Below are 12375 nucleotides of genomic sequence, written 5' to 3' on the forward strand. Positions count from 1 at the left end.
CATTATTCGTTAGTTTGGTTTGATAGGATAACAAGAGCTGGTCTTTGCTTAATCTGAATAATACGGAATTACTTATTTGTTATCGTTCTATTCACCTTAAGAATGATGTTGCATATTTTATGACCCTGTTTTTATCCCTGTTGTACAGTAAACTATTCGGTAACTATCGGTACTGTTATGGTACTGTCATATTCTTCAAACATAAGCTATTTTATTTTATGCTCGCCTTAAATATTTCCCTTCCTTTAAAGAGAGGTCTCATTCATTCGATGAATGTTTTGTTGAATGTGTCACTAAATATAAGCAATCCTGCCGCTGCTAGTGCTGCTGTCGAATTCGCTTGCATAATTCGACAGTAATAAATTCCAAACGTTCTGATTCAATCCTCGACAGTATCTGATACAAAGCAGTACGGGTTCACTCTCATATCCGATGGAAAGAAATGTATTGGCAAATGTAATGTATGGTAGGGGCCAACGACTTGCAGCAGGGAGGATTGCGTTGAAAAATGCACATTAGAATCAAACAGTACACCGCATCCGAATATTCCATCGAAAAAAGGATGAAAATCTTGCACCAGAAATGATACGCTTTTCGATACGAACGGTTCAAATATGCATACTTTCGTGAGCGAATTTATGACAAACGATTTTTGAAAGCTGCACACTACTATTGGCTCTATTTTCTCTATCGGGTTTATGAGCTTCCGTGCGCTTTTCCTCGATATGATGTTCATTGCTGCGCCGGTGTCGAGGAGCATATGTAAATCTATTGCTTGCTGTCTTATCGTTACGTACGGGAGTGAGGTTGCTAGTCGCTCCATTGCTACTCTGTTCGGCTCTCGTGTAGTTGCGATTTAGACGCAGTGTGCAGATCGTGGTTTATCCGGATGCGCTCTATCACTTTTCGATGTAATGGTATGCTGGGAATCTTAATACGTCTGCAAATCATAGTACATATCATTAGTCTCATTGTTTATTGGAACGTGGTGCGAAGACTTACTCAAACGCTTATCCTTATTCGCTGGCAGAGAGGATGGGCAAAGACGGGCAAAGAGGATGTCTTCTTTTGCTGATTACTTCGACACTGATAACAATTGCAATTTTAATTTTCAGCTTGTGCGAACGTTCAATTGGATTTGCTGTAAGTTTAAAAATAGCTTTAATATTGTTTTCAATTCGTTACTATTTTACTAACATTACCTGTGCGTGATTTTTTCGAGTAATTGTAAGCAACGGTTGCGAAGCGTTGTGGTAATATGCTCTGTGAATCCGACGCCGTGTAGGATTCGTGAGCGCAGGAATCTGACGCAAGAAATGTCCTTATTGCGCACGGCCAAAACACTCACAATCGGTATGATGATGCTCTAGTGGAGAAGGGCCCTGATGTGATCAACGTTTCATCTGCGCAAACTGTTAATGATTTGCACCGTAAATTCGATAGTTTCGGGGGCAAAGGGCTAGTGTAGTGTTTAAATACTAGATGTGTAACCTTAAATTTGCTGTGTTTTGTCGAAAAAAAAACACACATTTTAAAAAGTAGAAAGCCAAAACATATTTTTTTCAAAGTATTCTTCCTCGTTAGCTGTACTTTTTTCCTATCTCTCGGGTATCTTGTGTACTCGCTAGGCCTTTTTCTAAGACATTTTATTCGTTATCGAAGTGCTGGCCGGCCGGTCGGCCCTTTTTCACGCCTAACAACGGCGCAATGGGATAAGTTTTTGGTGCTAGCGGTGAGCAGTAACAGTTTAATCAGGCTACACCAGCTCATAGCGGAAACCTGTGAAACCTGATTACGCAAGGGAAAATGTATGTTGTTGTATGATATCACGCATGATGTGCACTGATTTATGCAAACAGGTGTCAAACTTGTACAAAACAAAAAAAACACTATCGCGTGTCGAAAGTAACTCAATTTGCCCATCTAAATGCAAACAGCAAATTTAAAGTTATACACAAGGTAATATGGGAACAAAACTAACCTACCTTTGTGGCCAGGTTTGGGTGACGTGTGGCCTTTTGTGTGATGCGCGAACATACACATATAAATAGAAACACCACTTGTTTCTTTTTTATTTTCACTTGTACACCGCGGTGATTGTTTGCTAACACGGTCGCAATTGAACTGGACACTGCAGTTGTACGTTAAGGTAAAATAACGCCACTGAAGCTACAGATGATTAATACAGCAACAAATCGCGAAAATCACTGGGCGACTAGAACGGCACGCCGGGATAGCAATATCGCCACCAAACGCCAGTGGCCGGACCGGTACCGGAAACGGGAATAGCGAACGCGTGTTCCGCTGATTCTGCTGTCGTGCAGTATTTCGATTCTATCAAAAAAAAACTTCACACTACACAGGACTAGGACCACTGGGGGACACCTTTAGCTCGCACGTCGAGAGAGAGAAAAAGAAATAGAGAGCAGAGGCAGACAAGCTTACGCGGTGGATGCTCAAAAAGAACTAACTGATCTTGTGCGATCTGGAATGATTAGAGCGCGGACCACCCGAAGATCACCAGATCACCGTCGGCGTGAGCGTGAGCGCCAGCGAAAGTATCTCTCAACCTCCCACCCCCCCAAAAGAACCACACCATGCAGCGATGAGTCATCTGGTTCCACCGAACCAGAGAGCAAGAGATTCAATTGTTTAGTGAGTATGTGTGCAGTTGTTTCGTTGTGTGCAAGGCGTCCATACAGGCTGTGATGGTGCCAATGCGAAACAATATACCGGGCTGGAACGGGCTTCGGCTGGACCAGGTTTTATTGCGGGATCGATATCTGGGGGGGGGGGGGGGGGGGGGTGATTGGGTCTCGGTACTCGCGCTGCATGCCTCTGCCTGTTGCTGCCTGTTCGGGCGATGGAAAGAGCGTCGATTGGTGGTCGCTGATGGTGGCCATCATCAGACAATCATTTAATCTTTACCTTTTATAAAAGTTACCTAAGTAGTTCCTTATAAAGAGTTTGAAAAGGATCGGTCTGATTGGTAGCGAGTTTTTCTTTCCGATGTTCATCATTAGCTTGATGTTTGTTAATTTTGCTTCAGTTCATTTAATATTTTGCACGCAATGATTAAAATATTCTTTGTTAAAATAAAAAGAAGAGAAAACAACGCCCTCTAAGAAGGAACCTTCGCGAAGATGACCTTCAAGTGTGCTGTTAGTTTTTAAACATAGTTTGCGATGCTAAGCGCGTAATGTCGTCTCTCGCATCGATCAAAAGCACACCATCGCTTTACTGTTTGATTTTTCAAATGCTCATTTGTTTATTTCTTGGGGTACATTGATTTGAACGTCACTGTCACGGTTCTAGATTGGTCGACTGCTTTGGTGTACGATCTAGGCAAAAGCTAAAAGAAGAAAGCTAAACAAAACCCATCGCTCCTGAGCACTACACGCGTGTTTATGGTGCTGCATTCCGACAGTGAAGCTCGCGCGTGGCAATAAGTACCAGTTGGCGGTTCATTACCTCCGCGCTACAGGTTCGAGCCTTTTTCTGCTTGTACATTCCGCATCATTCTGGCAGGCACGTGATGTTGTACCACACTACCGCGCACCTGTACGGACGATGGAGACGCCAAGTCGCCCACCTAGTGCCCATGATGACGAGCGACATGAATACTTGACCTTGCCAAAATCTTCACTCGCATCAGGTGCATTCGCATTCCACGGCCGCGTTTCGAGTGCGAAAGGGTTGGATTCGACCAATTGGACGGAGCTTTGGAACAATTTTGATGGTTTTTTTTCTTCTATACATTACTATAGGGTGCGCCATCAGGTGGTACCCTATTTTAAACGTTGAATAACTCTGCCTTTTTTCAGCCGATTAGGACAAATAGGACAGTTTCTGAAACTTCAATCTATGCCATTTTAGTAATGGATCACTTTAAGTTAAAAGAGTGGACTGAAATTGTCACACTTTTGCATTGAAAATAATCGGTCAATCGCTCGGTCACTGAAATGGTGGTTTCCTCCTTTGCCGCATTATGGCGGCGCTGGCTTTTTTCCGTGGGTCTATTTGGACAATTAAGGTTTATGCAAACAAATTGAAGGTTATGAAACAACTTAATGCAAATATTAGAGCTGAAATTATCAAAATAATTCCCTAAATGATGTCAAATACAATGCAAAATGCTCGAAAAAAGGGCTGCTTTTTGTATGCGCGAATGAAGGCGGTCATTACATCGATTTCATATTTTAAGAATGGCACAATAAATGGCACAGAATAACCTAAAGGAAACTGGTTTATTATCTAAAATCGGCTGAAAAATGACAGAGTTATTCAATTTAAAAAGAAAGGTACCGCCTGATGGCGCAACCCGTATATGTTCAACATTTGAATCAAAAATCGGTAGTGCCCTCTATGTCTCACACATTGATAACCTAATTTTATGATACGGAAACAGGTTTGACATGCAAACTCACTGCTCACATTGACAATAATGCACCACCGCCCTCTCCGCGGTCTCTCTATTTTTCTCGCTCGTTCTCTCCCGGTCGCTTCGTTGATTTAGAATCCCGAATGTCGGGTTAAATGATCGTTAAGAAATCTAAAAGGAAGCTACTGGCACTTAAATGACTTTACAAACCAACAAAAAACTCTCTTTTAAGCCAAGAGTGGCTAAAGTTTAGGCAAAGATACGAAAGTGTGCATCCAAAGATCAGATCATTGATCACATTCCATCAAATGCACAAAAGCAATAATTGAATCATCATCACTGATGACGATATTTTGGCGTTGGTTACTGTTAGCTTTGCTAGCTTTTGGATGAAGTGGCACACAGTTTTGCACAAATATAATCTAATTATGGCTGATTGCAGATGATCAAAGCATCTCTACATATACAACAGTATAATTATTGTCTCGCATCAGAAACTACAAGATATTATCCCACGTTGCGGTCAGTAGACAAGCACGCATCCCTTTCTGTCACACTTCGCTCTTTGTTGTTAGTACCCGGGAAGAGTGCCACCGCCATCGTTACCTCACGGTGTAGTTGTTTCTGTCTGTTTCTGGGTGTAAGCATAGGTTTGCTGTGCGCAGTGCAGGTGCAATGGCTGAGTGAAAGGACAAAATGATACGGTATTATTTGAACGGTACAAACGGAATCGAAGCACGATCAACTACTTACGTGTTCACCATCGAAATATTCCGGGCAGTGCTGCTGAGAAACTTGCTGCTCATTGAGTTCGGTGGGCAAAGGCTTGCAGCTCGGGCACTCCTCTATCAGCATTCGTGCGCAAATATTGCAACTCAGCTCCTCCCAGTTATGGAGTGGTATGTACTGTGTGTCGCTGTTCTTGCAGCTCCACTCGTCGTTTTTGTCGTTTTTTTCCATCGACATGGTGTCAATATTGATGCGTAATTTCGCTGAGATGATTTCGGGAAACGCTTTCACGCGTATAATGGCAAGCACTCGAGTAGGAACTGGTGGTAGAGTGTCTGATTGAACGTCTTCTAGACGCTTTTGCTATTTTGCACTAACCACTTTAGTCGGGATTATACAGCGAATACATTTTTATGAAAGGGCATATGTTTTATGTTTTGGATTTTGGACAAAATAGCCAGCCAACGATCATCAACGTCAGATGCTGTTGTTTATCGATGTGTGCCGTCCTGTTAGACACCGTGAAGATTCATCTGACGAGGCTACGCTGCAAATATTCGATCAGAAAGCATTCACTACGATTAAATCAATAAAAATGTAATCCTATAGGATGTTTTAGAACGAGAAAAATGTGCATCGGTTTTTGCATCGAACGGGAAAAAGCTATGCCTTCAAAAACTACCAACAAAACCCGTGTTTTAATAAGTGAGCATTTGTCAACACCCCCGGTTACTTTCTAGCAATTGGGATAAAAGTTAACGAACGCCTCATAGTGCATTTCCCAAACTGCATTCCCGTGGCATATCATTATTGCATTTACACGGAGAACACCGATGGAATGAACGTCGAACGTATCGAAAATCGAACCAGAAAGATAACAAACAGTGCGCTAGTTCTTCAGAAGATAGGCCGGAAGTTCTGAACGGAGCAGAATTAATTTAACAATTCTATCCAAACCCGGAGAAAGATGGATTAATGTTTGGTTTGGTATGGTTGCAATAACTGACATAATTTATAGATCATGTACCTTTTAACTACCGTGTACATGTACTCGGTTGATTTTATAAATAACCGATACATCACGTCCCACACGATCTTGTTTTATTCGATTTTTAACCTCTTCGCCCATCGCTACCAACTCATTTTCTTAATTTTCCGCATCAATGCGCGCGCCTTCGGTCGTAAAAGTGTGGACGCGATCCGGAAATGAACGGGGTTGAAAGGAGTGAAAATCATTTTCCCACAAAACCGTCTTAGCATAAGAGTGTTGGAAAAGGAAGGCTTTCGATCGCACATAGCATAAATGACAGTAAATTGTTCATTCGCTATGCTGCTGCGGTGGAAGTGCGGAATGTTTTAGAGAAATGCGATCTCTTTTAACATTTCCTGGTATCAGCGGGAAACAAAGGGTTGTTCCGAAGGTCCTCGAAAGGGGTTCGGTAGCCTTTCGTTACGGGGTTTCCTTCTCAACGTACACTTGTTCCCGTTTATGCCACCGCCGTTAACACTGAATGGCGTAAAATATGTTCGAGCCCTTGTGGTCGACACCATTTGGGTTTATGCGACAAAACGAATCGCGCTGGTTGAAATGATCGTGAGGGGAAACACTTGATCTGCTTTGGAAGAACGTCTAAGGCTACCGTAATTGATGTGGTTCACGTTTTCTCTGTTTATCGGTGGCTGTTTTCAAACAACGGGAAAGCAAACTGAACGCAAAAGTTTTATTAAAAGACCTTAGTGGAGGCCTTTACCGAGCAATCCTTTCTTTTTTTCGCTCCTTTTTCCTTTTCCACGAATAAATATGGCTCCTTCCTCGAGAAAAGATGGAAGAGAATTGATCATCAACGGCATCAGTGCGATAATTGAGGCCTCCAAAATCATCTCGCCTCGCCAAGAGATGTAATTATCTCCAGCATTATGCTGGCAGGCAACAGCCGTACATCCAAAGCGAATGCGTGCGTAGTGCGTGCCACTTGTGCACATCTGTGCGGTTGTTGCGTCGCCGGCATCTTCGTTGTGCAGATGCGCTTAATCTCTAAAGGCGGTGATGTTATGCTAGACATGTGGACGCCGGACATTCATGTTTTCCCTTTAGCTTTTGGCGCTGAGCAATGCCACCACCGTGAGTCATGCGCTTGCTTTGCACAACAATCCGATAAAGAAACTATCAAGGAGCAAAATTGAATGGGTCGACTATTCAACAACAGGAAAAACCTGGACGTTCGAATGCTATCTTTGGATAACATAAAGTCGGGAAGTTGTGGGCAACAACAGTGAACCAACAATGAATGGTTCAGAATCTTCTGCCAGCAGCTAAAGCACGCTTAATCGAGTTATTAGGCGATCGTGGTTACCACCCATCTCTCTTATTACTCACGGCCTCTGTGCATCGTCACAATAGCCTGTCACTCCTTTTACACCATCCGCACAGCTTCCCGTCTACAGAGGCAACTCTTTTCTTCACCTTCAAATTTATGATCGTGTTTGAGATGTTCTCCAGACATGCCGCACGATTTTTAACCGCTTCTTAACTCTGGCTCTCAAAAGCGCACTCCTTTTGCCGCCAAACTCCTTCTATTGAAGCTCACCTTTGCTGTTTGCCGACATTTTCTGTTGGCTGCCGATTCACATTAATGGCTCGACTGGCTTTGCGACGTTTTTTTAATTTAGTATTTCAGCAAAGTCGTTATGAAATGAACAATTAACTAAAGCGAAAGAGATGTTGCGCAAATTATGCAGATCCTCGAATGGCAGCAAATTGCACTGGCACTAAAAGTGTTTTATGTTTCAGTGTGTCTGGCCGTTCCAGGACACGTGACGGAATGTCTTTTCGCCCGTGGCATCGGAAGCGACGCAGATTAGCTTTTGACGCTCGAGGTGATCTTTTGAATTTACCGTCCTTTTGTTGCGCTTCCTTCGGCCGGTCTTGCGAAAGCGGTTTTTCAAAAACCCGCTTTGCTTTGGGCAGCGATTTTTGGGGCGATGGTAGCAGCCTGTTGTAGCCCGATACTGGGTGAGTTCAGATCGTAAAACAAAAAAGAAAAAAAGGTTTTGGTTTCCAGCACTAATGATCTGGTCTGATGTTAGCTGGCGGCCTCATAAACGTTTGCGATTTTTAGAAGATTTCTTAATTGGCTGCATCCAAAAGTGCATCCAGGAGCGAGGGCGTTTCAGAATCTTCCACAGCTTTAGAAGCAAATAGAGTTAGCGAATAAATGAAGAAATAACCACCGAGTGCAACTGTTTGCCAGTGTCGTGCACAGTTATTAGTTCCAAAACACTTTTAAAAAATCTCCACAAACGATCCTCATTCCGAGTGCTGTTGGAGCATCCTCGTGAATGAATGCGAATGAAGGTGAAAAGAAAGCAATAAAACGGCCAGGCCAGCGCCTCTCGCTCCCATCCATTCATTACAGTCCCCGCTGCCGGCAGCTAAAAAAGCGAACTAAACGTTCAACGATCATGGGGTGGCACGGGTTTCTACTAAAAAAAAAGGATGTAAAGCTATCGCTTTCAACATGCCAATCAGATTGGCAGCAAACACGGACCATTTCAATCTTAAATCATAGACCACACCAAATGCAATGCCACCGACCCGAAGGCGGCGCCAGTTTTTGATGTTTTTCTAATCCCAAGTGATGAGCAGTGATCAGATCAACACTTATACGCTTCTAAACGATACGATGGGGAGCCACCGGTCCCTAACCTCTCCTTTAAGGAGGCTTCGGTAGCTTATTGACAAGCGGCCGAATAACGGCCCAAGGAACCGGTTGACTGTCGTAAAATTGTTTAATAACTTCAGACCCATCCCATCTCCAGTTGGGTCTTCACGGTTGATGTATGGTTGATCGAATACACCAGAAAAAAATAAAAAATTGGAATCGGTTTAACATAATCCACTAATTTCAAACCACCCACCGTTGCGTTCGAGAGGCGCCTCAAAATATCATAATCAAAACGAAGAAGATATTAAACAGGAACATCGTCGGGTAATGATTTGGATATTTTGACCTTTTTCGATCATATGGCGCCGGGAAAGGAATGGAAATAATGAAAAGAACCGTCGGCAAAAAGGTACGGTGGTTAGTGTGCCGTAAACGGTGGTTTCTAGGAACAGACATTCTCATGCATGTTGGAATAGGAATAGCAGGGTGGTAACGATTTTGCTAACCGTTTGAAGAAAGTATTTAATGTTATTTATATTATTACTTACGATCTTAACTGAATCGTTGACTGTTTGATCGCGAACTGGATTTAGCAGATTAGTGGGTAAAGCAGCAACGAGATACGAGCGAGCATAACTAACACATAACATTACCAAGCACTCATACTGACGGCTATCAAGAAATTTGGGTTAAGGTCTATCCTACGCACACCAACGTCCAGCTAGGAAATTCCTTTGCCAATTCGATCGCTACAGGGCACACAGCTAACGAGACACGAGAGAAACCACTAAAAAAACACACGCAAACCAATTTACTTACAGCCGATTACGAAAAGGACAATGCGTTAAGGATAAGGCACTAACCTAACACTTGACTACTCTTCCACGGTTTAACACGCACTGTCACGGGAGCACCACGTTTGGACACCATTCTCTCCCTCGCGTACTCTATCTGCAACGGGCGAGCACGAGCTTGACATCCGCACCACTACATTAGAAAACATAACCCCATTATGCGGCGAGCAACGCATACCACGTTAACGGATGGCTGATCTTCTCGTCAGTAAGGGCATAGCGCGGCTGCTAGTGTGAGTGAGAGCAAAAGGAATAATTCTATTTCCAGTAATATTCTATCGCTCGTACACTGGCACACTATTTTATACAAAAGACATCATGCGCATCGTCCGTGTCCTGTGGGGCCTCATCCTGTAATGCCAGCGAGCGAGCCACATTTTGTGGTAAACAACGTTAGCGAGCCGGCTCTATCGACGGCTCTACCCACGCGACATGAGGATCCGCGGCTGCAGAAAGTAGCGCGGTTGAAGTGAGAGAGCGAGAGCTGAGTTTTCGGTAGCTAAGCAGCCGCCGAATACCGGTCAAGTTGACGAGAGTCTGCACAGTTGGGTTTCGCTTTCTCTCTCGCGTTAGATGCAAAGGTCCACGAAATATTTTTGGTTATTGCAACCAATCTAAACCATACTTTTATCCACCCTAGTCATTTTTCGCAGCAGTATTATGCGAGCTATTAGAACATATTTTAGTTGACTCGTTTTGAGCTTATCTTCGTCCACCTTCTTTTTCTTTTTATTTAGAAATCCGGTCCCTCTGATCGATTATGACGGCACGTCTCTAGCATTAGCCCGGCCCAGAAGATTTACATAACAATGGCAACGGTCAGATGAATTTTATTTACATTCGTCAAGGTGTAGATACTCAAACTGATTGTCTCCGAACATTTTTCTGTCCGTCTATTTGAAAAGTAAGGCTTATGCCAACAAACCAAAGGCTATGGCACAACTGAGAGCAAATATTAGTGCTGAAATTACCAAAAACAACCCCCTAAGTGTTGTTTTTCCCTTTAAATTAAAAATAGGATTGCAGCAAAAAAAACAAAATCTCGTTTATATTTGATTCAGTAACGTAGGTGATAGGTTAGCATGTCCTTACGACGGAATACAAAGCAAACAGTAAATAAAAAACCAGCAGAAGCGCTAGGTCCCTTACCGGCCACCAATGCACCTGCCTCCCTGAGGATGGCCACACAAAGAGGACAACCGAGAGCACGCACAATCCATTATCATCATCCATCGAGGGCGGAGGAACCTGCCATTGTCTGGTGGCTGCACACCGTAACGAGGCTCCCGCCCTCTTTTGACACCGTCGTCGGATCGGTCGTTTTTTTTTTAATCCCCTCTTCCCATTCCATGCTTCTCTTTACTTTGTGGTCAAAGGCGATGGCAGCGATGATAATTGTATGATCAAGCAACATAGACAGTATGGCGTTTGTCTGGACCGGCGCCATTGGTTGGCTACCGAAGTCACCGAAACACGGAAATGAATCGCAATGATGATCGCAATCCGTTGCCAGAGCGTTGAAGCAAAAAAAATGTGCAAGCCAAGGAGAAGGGTGTCGGATCTTGGCAACGTTGATACGAGCGTCCAGGTTTTTCCCCGGTCGCTAAACGAAACGACGAATTTAGAATACCGTGGCGAGACGGTGGAAAAACAATTGGGAAAATCAACAAATCCTTCCGTTCTAACCACGCGTCTCAGTCGCTTTCGCTCTCTCACTCTCTCTCTCTCTCTCACGATCGCGTTTATGTTATCTTTTCAAGCGTCTGCGACATGTGGTGCTGTACCTCAGTACGCCAGCCCTTGCCAACAGAAAGACGGTTGCAAATTGCTACAGGAACAGCTTCACTTATTTCCTGTGCTACTAATTCCATGATCAGTTACCGTCACTGAGAATCTAGGCAGTTTGCTAAGACAAAAAAGATTCAATTACTGATAACTAATAGATGGAGTTCGTCAGTCTCGCTTTATATGATCATGTTGCACTTGGTGGTGAATTAATTTTAAGAGAGTAGAGTTCATAATTTTGAATGAGATTAAAATATTCTCAAGATTTCAACATTCTCCACATCTGGGAACCATTCGTTTATGAAAACAGTTATCGATGCTAAGAAGTAATCGTATGTTAACAGTTCTAACAAAACCACAATGCCCAGACCCAGGGCACTGATTATTTCCTGGTGCTGACGGTGCTGATGGTGAGCACCGGCACTGGTACGGGCATCCGTCTGGTACAACCGTTGCTGGTGTGGTCCCGATTTCACGCATCACCACTCTCACCATCGTAAAACGGTCACACTCGCACGCACGCACCCAGACGTCGTCGGCAAGACGATGCGAAAGAACGGTGCGCTGGGTCTTGGTGTGGAAGAGAGAGATGGATGTGGAGGACTGTAGTGAGATTTTATTAATTTTTTTCCCAGGTTTTAAACAAACCCAGGACGCTAAAACATCTCAAGTGGCTAGCAACATGCACAAAACCCTTCAATCTGGCAGCCCCGAATGATGATGACTTTGCTTTGTTTCGCTTTTTTCCTTTCTCCAAATTTGTCACCATGGCTCAAGCACCAGACCCAGACCTGGGTCCAATTTCGACACGAAAGTGCTAGGTGACGATCAGCGGGGAAGAACCAACGAAACACCAGGGCACAAATTGTTTACCTTTGTTAGCACAAGTCAAGTTTGGTGGTTTTTCGTTCGCGGTCTGCTTCATCGGCATAATTGGAAGCGATAAGAGCGTAGAGAGAAC

The sequence above is a fragment of the Anopheles aquasalis genome, chromosome X, assembly GCF_943734665.1.
Source record: "Anopheles aquasalis chromosome X, idAnoAquaMG_Q_19, whole genome shotgun sequence".
Taxonomy (NCBI): Eukaryota; Metazoa; Arthropoda; class Insecta; order Diptera; family Culicidae; genus Anopheles; species Anopheles aquasalis.